The sequence below is a fragment of the Nannobrachium achirus genome (assembly GCF_963921795.1).
Source record: "Nannobrachium achirus genome assembly, chromosome: 17".
Lineage (NCBI taxonomy): Eukaryota > Metazoa > Chordata > Actinopteri > Myctophiformes > Myctophidae > Nannobrachium > Nannobrachium achirus.
Window position 1 is genome coordinate 3212233 of NC_137824.1, and position 8510 is coordinate 3220742.

An 8510-nucleotide genomic window follows, 5' to 3' on the forward strand; every position below is an offset into this window, starting at 1 on the left:
TGTTCTGCACCGTGTTCACCTCCAGTAGGGTCTCACTGCCACAGTCCCCATCATAACACTCCCATGTGTCTGAATCTGTGCAGGATGTGAAGGCTGTCTTATAGCGCAGAACCACCTGTAATTATGAGATGATGATATAAAAGTTATACATTACATGATGGGGTGAGGTCGCTTACTGCTAATTATTATTACCCTAATAATAATTATTATTATTATTATAACCAAGGCATTGCAGGTTTAGTTTTATTTTTGATTAGTTTTTAAAGAGGGTTAATTTCCTATTTAGAATGTTATGTTTTAAGAAAAGGCTTAGTTATAGTTTATTTATTTTAGCATTCATTTTATTTCTAATATTGTATGGGCTTGTCAGGGGAGAGATTCAAAAGGTTCAGAAAAGTAGTGAAAATATCTCATCTACAATCTCCTGACACATCTGGATGTGAGGCGTTGTGAGATTGTAGATCGTCTATTTTCACTATAAGTGAAGCATTGTGGCACAGAGCTTTAACATGGCTCAAAACTGGCACAGCTAACTTGAGCTATGATTTTAGTTATGGTTCACTTTTTCAACACATAATACAGTTTCAGTTGGTTTGTTCTTAAAGCAGCACTATCTAAAATTGCATTATTGCGACCGTCAGGTCGCAGTTACTACTAAAACCTCCACCGGCTGTCTGTCAGTCAGTCTGTCAGTCAGTCTGTCCGTCACGTCACACTTTTCCCCAACTCATATCTCCGCCACCGTTGCCCCAATCCATGCCAAACTTTGCACACACACTCCTTGCCTGCCAATCCACAACCTCCACCCCTCCAGGGACCCCCGGAGCTCCAGGGACCCCCTTCCGCCGCTGCCAAAAAGTGCAATAATGACCAAATGACCACCCGAATGGGGCTGTTCACAGGGAATACCCGGGGACCACCGACTCCTGGTGCTCCAAATGGATGCAAAAGTGGTCGCACCCCCTAGTGGAGGACCCCCGCAACTGCAGCGCACATAAAATGCCGTAACTCGGGCTAGGAGCGACCAGAAGAGCCGGGGCCCGTACCCACACGTCCGCCCTGGCGGCGCCAAGAGAGCCATCAACATGAATCTGTCCCATATAGTGCCACCATCAGGCCCATTTTTCCAAAAACATTTTTGGACACTGCTCCTACAGATTTTGCCCTAAAATCACGCAAATCGGTACACAGTATGTCTAAAATCAACTCATCAACATGGATCTGTCCCATATAGCGCCACCATCTGGCCGATCTTTTCAAACACATTTTTGGACACTGCTCCTACACATTTTGCCTTAAAATCACGCTGCGACCTGACGGTCGCTTATCTCCCAATTAGGGAGTCTTACTGGTATTCTATACAAAAACAGTTCATAAGTGCTGCTTTAATAAAGCCTTGTTTTTATTTCAGTTACGTGAAGTTCATACTAGTTTTTGTTATTGTGTTAGTTTAATTACAGTAACTATAATAATCTTGACCTGTGCCTACCGTCATAGATCCATTTGCGTATGTGTCCTTTGGCTCATAGGTAATGACAGTTCCATAAAAGTTGTTCTGTTGGGCTCCTGCATGCTGGGCTCCACAGAGCAACAGCAACACCACTGCTACTGAAGACACACTCATGGTTTACTGAGGGAATGTCAACCCCTAGTAGGTGTTATACACAAACACGTACATGCACGCACGCACGCACACATGCCCACCCACATACACACACTCACACACGCACACACACACACACACACACACACACACACACACACACACACACACACACACACACACACACACACACACACACACAGAGCAAACATTTTCAACATTTGAAACAAGAGATGTACCTGGTATGAGGAAAGAGACTGTTTCTCTGGAAAGGAGAGGCAAAGACGACTTCAATATGTACGGTATGTCTCTGTAATCAATCAAATAAGGATTACTAACCTAACTAACATAAGCATGACATTTTATATGACTGTCCATCCCTTCCAGTCTTTCATTTCACTTATTCTGCTGTTCATTATAATGTCTTCTGTGAATGTATATATGTACAATTAACAGAATTGGTCTATTTCTGTGAAGCAAAAATGCATGCCTGTTTGGTTGGAATGCAAATCAAAATCCACCTGCTCTCTATTTTTAAGAATCAAGGTGTCTCGATCTCCTCCTATAGGTGCAGTTCACTAGCCTGGCAAGCCAACCTCATACTGCATGTGCATTCACTCTCTCGTTCCTTCCCACCATATGAGTCTGGACTTTGGGCTATAGGCAGCTTGAAAAGTGGAAAGGAGTACTTGCCTTGACAGACAGACTCCTCATCACAGTGAAGCCAGACAGTCAGTGCCGGTTCTAGGACTCAGGTGGCCCTATGCAAGATTATTTTAGGTGGCCCCCCCACTGATGATGCGCGCGCAGGGTGCGCAACATTTTGGGTGTTTATTTTTGTTTAGTTTTTTGCTGATACGGGCAGATTTGGGGGTCTCAGCACATTGATTTATTACTGACAGACAGTGACTGAGCAGCCGTGTGACTGGCAGGCCACAACAAACAAAGTCATAACCACTGCAGCACAGCATCGGCACACAGACACAACTTAATAAGGAAAGACTATGAGGGGGCCTGTTGGCCACTGGTGGAATGCATAATGCAATTTGCAACCTGCATTCAACTGTGGCATATTATCAAATTATTCTGTTGTGTCTTGTGTGAGATCTTTGTTTTATCAGTGGCCAAGCCATGAAGTGGCAAAGGCCACTCATTGATATTGTACTTCATCATTTCTATTCTTCCGCCACTTTTACTCCAGTGGCTTGACCGTGCAGTCGCTTTTTATGAAACTCGGCAGTATGGTAGAGGACCACGAAGCTCGCAACAATTGACCAAAGGCTGGCGCTGTAGGAAGCCTTTGAAAGTGCGAACTTTGAACAGGTATAGCTCATGCTCTGTTTGACGTACAGCCATGAAATCTGGACACACACGTGTCTCCTCATGCCGTACAACTTTTACACTCTGACTTTTGACCTCTGACCTTTAGATCTCCCAACATTTTGTATTATATGAAAAACAGTAAAAATCTATCTCCTCCTGGGATTTTCGCGTCACGTACACAAAACATTTTTTACATGAACTTTGGACCAATACGGTCAAACTGTCTGGTCGGAATTTTTGTGAAACATTATTTTTTAATAATTCACTGAATATTGCAGTGTTATGCAAATTACTCTTCTGCCTCTAAATCATACATGCAAAGTTACACATTCATGGCATTTGGCAAAGATGTAGAGGGTATAGTCCAAATATCACTGAAACCAATCTTATTCCAATTGGCCAAAGGGGGGCGCAATACGAAGCGTTTGAAAATTCAAACTTCAAACGGGCATAAGTCATGACTCGTTTTGTTTGAAGACATGCAACTTGATTACACGCGTGCCTTGACTCAAGCGGAAGACATCTGTGTCTTTGTTAAGTAAGCTCCACCCTTAGATTTTCCGCCATTTTGAGCAGTTTGTGAAACGCTTAAACCCGCTTTTATTCTGTAATTTTTGCGTCACGTGGACAGAACTTTTTTTTACATGAACTTTGGATCAATATCAAATTGGAACATTCTTTTTTAATAATTCAATGAATATTGCAGTTTTATGCTAATTATTCTTCTGCCTCTAAAACATACATGCAAAGTCACATTTTCATGATGAAATACTATAGAGGGTTAGTCCAAATTGTTGAAACCAATCTTAACCCAATTGGCCAAAGGGGGGGCGCTATATCATTTTGAAAGAAAATAAGATTGCAGGAAAATTCCAGAAACACTCACTTATATTTACTCAGATTACCTTTACTCTGAGCCTTCAAAATATGGAAAAATCATTAAAATATTGTGGCACTCTGCTATTAAATCATTGTTTAATAAAAGGCACTCAGTGTGTCAAGTACATTACATGAAACCATTTTTTTTTTAAACATGACTGGTCAATTATGTGTGGCAGCCATAGTGTAGTGGTTAGTGCTTGTGCCTCATATGTGGAAGGTTGTGAGTTCAAACCGTTGGGTTGAGTTGATGTTAACATCCTGGATGCCCACGGTGTGTGCATATGTTATAATGTTGACACGTCTGATCTGGTTTTATATGAAACTGTACGGGGCTGGCACGACTGAAGAGAAGTCCGGTTTCCCTATAGAGGCCAGTGTTATGAAATTCACAAAAGTGTATTCATCTCGTAATCTAACTCCAGATCACGTTCATGTTTAAAACGAGCCATTCTCTACCGGCCGTAATTTTCCTGTACCTGAGTGAAAGAAAATGTGATCACTCAAAATTTCAGAAATACTCAGATTACATTAACTCAGATTACGTTTACCCCAAGCCTCCAAAATATGAAGAAAACAAAACAATAAAATACTGTGGCACTTGGTGATTAAATCATCACAGAACCTGGCTGTCTAGTGTAGAGGTCAGGGCATATGCCTTTCAAGTGGAAGGTTGTTTGATCGAATCCTGCCTGTGGTTGATATAAATATAAAATCATGACATTTGGTAGACTTATACAGTTTGGGTCCCTGGACATTGTCTGATATGGAGCCTTCCCCAAAATGCCCCTTCTTGATGCCTATTTTAATATCCGCCATTACCAAATAATGTATTTTGCATCATAACTCCTGAACCAAGCATTATAATACAAACTATGCGATGTCTACACCTATGTTGTGATGGCCAAGGATTACAATGATATCATGTGCAGCATCATAATCTGACCAGGTGAATAGTATCACAGTATTTTATGTGTGTTGCATACAGTCTTTTGCATACATGTTGTGTAGAGGCCAATTTGTGTTTTTACCTATAACTCCACCGATTAGTGTAAAACTTTGTATGCACACTTCCCAGAGGCCAAGGAAAACCTGTGCTCTGCATTTTTCACATCTGCCTTTTATAGCGCCACCAGAAGGCCGACTTACAGTATGTAAAACTCATTCTTCGATATTGCTCCTTCAGATTTTATCCGAAAATCACACAAATCAGTACACAGTATGTCTCTACAGTGATGCAATCATGACGGATTTGTCCGATATGATATTCTATCTAATTGGCTAACATTGAATTCCAAGGTTTGCAGGATTGCTCCTTTTTGAACAAAATGCCTCAAATCATGAACGCAGCCTGCTATGTGTGTGTGTGTGTGTGTGTGTGTGTGTGTGTGTGTGTGTGTGTGTGTGTGTGTGTGTGTGTGTGTGTGTGTGTGTGTGTGTGTGAAATCTTGCACACACATTCCCACTAGGCCAAGGAACAGATGCCACTCTCTCACTTTGGCCTGTTATAGCGCCACTAGCGGTTCAACTTTTGCAAAAGACATTTTTGGAACAAAATGTCTCAAATCCCGCATGCAGCGTCCGATTGCCGTGAAAGGCCCAAGAACGCGTGGCACCCTTTTCACTTTGGATTATTATAGAGCCACCAGGAGGCCAAAAAAACCTACCTGACTGGCCGGAGATCTGTTCTCGGAAGAACACTGCTTCTAGTTTTGCTTTTATTTCTTTTCCCACTTTTCTTGCTTTTCCTGCTTTCCCTTACTGCTTTTTTGCTTTCCTGCTTTTTATGGCTTGGCCACTTTATCGCTGCTTGCATTCACCAGGTTAGCATTCACCTGCGTCTGCACGTTAGTGTTAACCAAGACGGCAGGTTAGAGTTCGCCCACGATTCGGAATGCTGGCCGCTCGAAACAATGGCACATCGAAACATCACTACGCGCCCTCATGTATCACCAAGTGTCATTATGTGAAACCTAGCTGGAGAGTGGATTCAGTTGTCATCCCAAGTCTCCCGGATGTTGCGGGAGTCTCCCGGAAATCAGCGTTTCCTCCCGGACACCTTCGAGTGGCACTAAACCTCCCGGAAATCCCAGCCGCTCCCGCAAATACTTGCCATATCCGGCTGGATCCGGTCGAAAAAAACAGATCTGCAACCCGCAATGCGGTCGTCGAACTGTCAATCTGGCAAATGAATGATTGTAATTCACTGTGGGAGATGTGGGCGTCTAAAAGTGACCAACCACTGGTCCCAGATGCAGACTGGGTTCTCTTCTCGAGAGTCGAGACTCAAGCGCGAGAATATAATCAGCTCGTATTGTAAACAGACAGGTTTTTGACAGGTCTTGCTTAAAGGAGCTATAGTCAACTTTTTCATTGTAGGGCCGACACTTTGTTTACATCCTAGTCTATAGACTAGAATGTAAACAAAGTGTCGGTCTGACAATGGTCAAAATGATTATTTTATCATTATTTTACGCTTTTTGTGGTCATGTTTGAATAGAAACAAATATATGAAGCTTATTTTTTTTATAAAATATTTTCGAAACATTATTTTTATTTTAGCATCCGTTTTTCAAGAAAAGGTTGACTATAGCTCCTTTAATATGAATGAAATAACAGTACTTTACAACTGTCGGTTCTTTTTCGCTGGACATACAACTGGACAAGCTGCATCAGCCTGTGCGACGCACGGCAGCCTGTGTCTCACTGTGACATAACTTTCTCCCAAATAGGTAAGAAAGACATCATTCTATAAATTAACCCGATTATATTAAGCCTAAAATGGTTCCGCCGGCCCGTGCAGAACCGCTTTTAACAGTTTTTCCTGCAGAAATCCACTGCAGGAGGTAATAGATGGGTTTTAACATTTTAAAAGGAATTTTCCATACCCCTGTTTACATTTTTAATGTAATGACATATTTTGGTTTTATTTATTTTTCATTTATAATGTGAAAATATATGTGTCGGAGCTATTCACTGTTTTGTATTTCACATTTATTTATTTGTTGATTAGATTTTGGTAGAATTATTATATGCATTAATATGTCAGTATTTTGACATGTATTTGCTATATTATTTGATTCCTATTTGTTATTTTGTTTTGCTTAATTCAGTTACAGATATTATTTTAGTTAATTTTGAGTTACAGCTAAATACTGTTATTTTGTAGTTAATTTGGCAATTGGGGTGCACAGGTGAATTTACTTAACAGTCATCAGGCAGGCTCAGCACTCAGATTTAGATTCAGTTTGACACCAGGAAGGTGTACAAGTTTTTACCAGGGACACAGGGCCAATGCATATATTGCCATCATGCTGTATTGCTCCAGAGAGATGAATAAAACACCACAAAATGCACTTAATGGCTTCGACATTGGACTCATTCCCTGCGTAAGATCCACTTTACCTGGTGCCTCAGTGGCCTTTTGAAATGGTGTGTGTTTGGAGGACAAATAGCCACTACATTATGTGATGCCATTTTGAACGGCGCTGTATGTACAGTATAATTACTAGTGACTACTTTTAAACCATTAACCATTAATGAATTAATAATAAAACTAGAAAAGAAAATTTCGATGAAAGTTTAAGTGTGCCTGCAGCTCGCTAAGTCTGTGCAACCTTGTGTAGCGGTTGGTGTTAGTGTTTCGTTTTGAGAGGGTTGTTCCCCCTGAAAAACACGTTTTGGCATGAAACGGTTACGTTTTGCGCGTTTGTGGTGCCCCCTATGGGTCGAAGTGGAAATGCTTTTAGGTATATGTTCAGTATAGCGCCCCCCACTTGTGGTTAAAATTTGGTGTTGACTGGATGTTTCGTTTGTGATTTATGGCTACTTCTTACAAAACGGGCTCCTCCCGCTAACTTTGGAACCCTGTTACGGAAGAACGGTATGGACTATCAAAATATCGTTTAAATATGTTTATCGCATGAGTCCATAGATCGTGTGTATCGATTTTTGTGACATTTGGAGAAAATATGTAGGAAAAGGAGCAAAAAGTGTGTTTTGAAGAAAATTCAAAATGGCGGAAAATCTATCCTGACGCAAATGGGCGTGGCCTATATGAGGAGATGCGTCATGACCCAAGGAATCCAGGGAAAAAGGAATTTTAATTTTCCGACCCACGGTTCAAGAGTTACAGGCCGAAAGGTAAAGTGGACTGTTATAGCGCCACCATGAGGCCAACTGACGAAAGTATTTTTTATTTAATCCTTGATATCATTATAAATCTCCTCTCCAAGTTTTGAAACTGTAGCCCCTATGGTTTGCGAGAAAAAAAATATTGAATGTGAGTTTTTGCGATTCCCATTATAAGTCAATGGGTAAAATTAATTCACTAATAAATTAATATCAATTAAACTATACAACTTTTCTCTTAGAAAAGTAATAGCACCCCATTCCCGGCCGAGCCGCACGTTTTGATGTATATATTGCGGCGGTGGCGTAAATCGTGCGGCACTTATTACGTGCCGAAATTTTGTGGCGAAACTATGGACTTAATTAATTAATGACTTAAAGGGATATAACACTTTCAAAACTTTTTTTTCGTCTAATCAGGCTTGTATGAACACCCTGAACAGTTTTTAATTTGCTTCATTCAGTATTTAGATATTTGATGTAAATGTTACCAGCTCCAACACGCCCAGGCCCTCTCCACATACACACCCATTGTAACTTCAAACTCCATTTTAACCATGATAGATTCATTAAA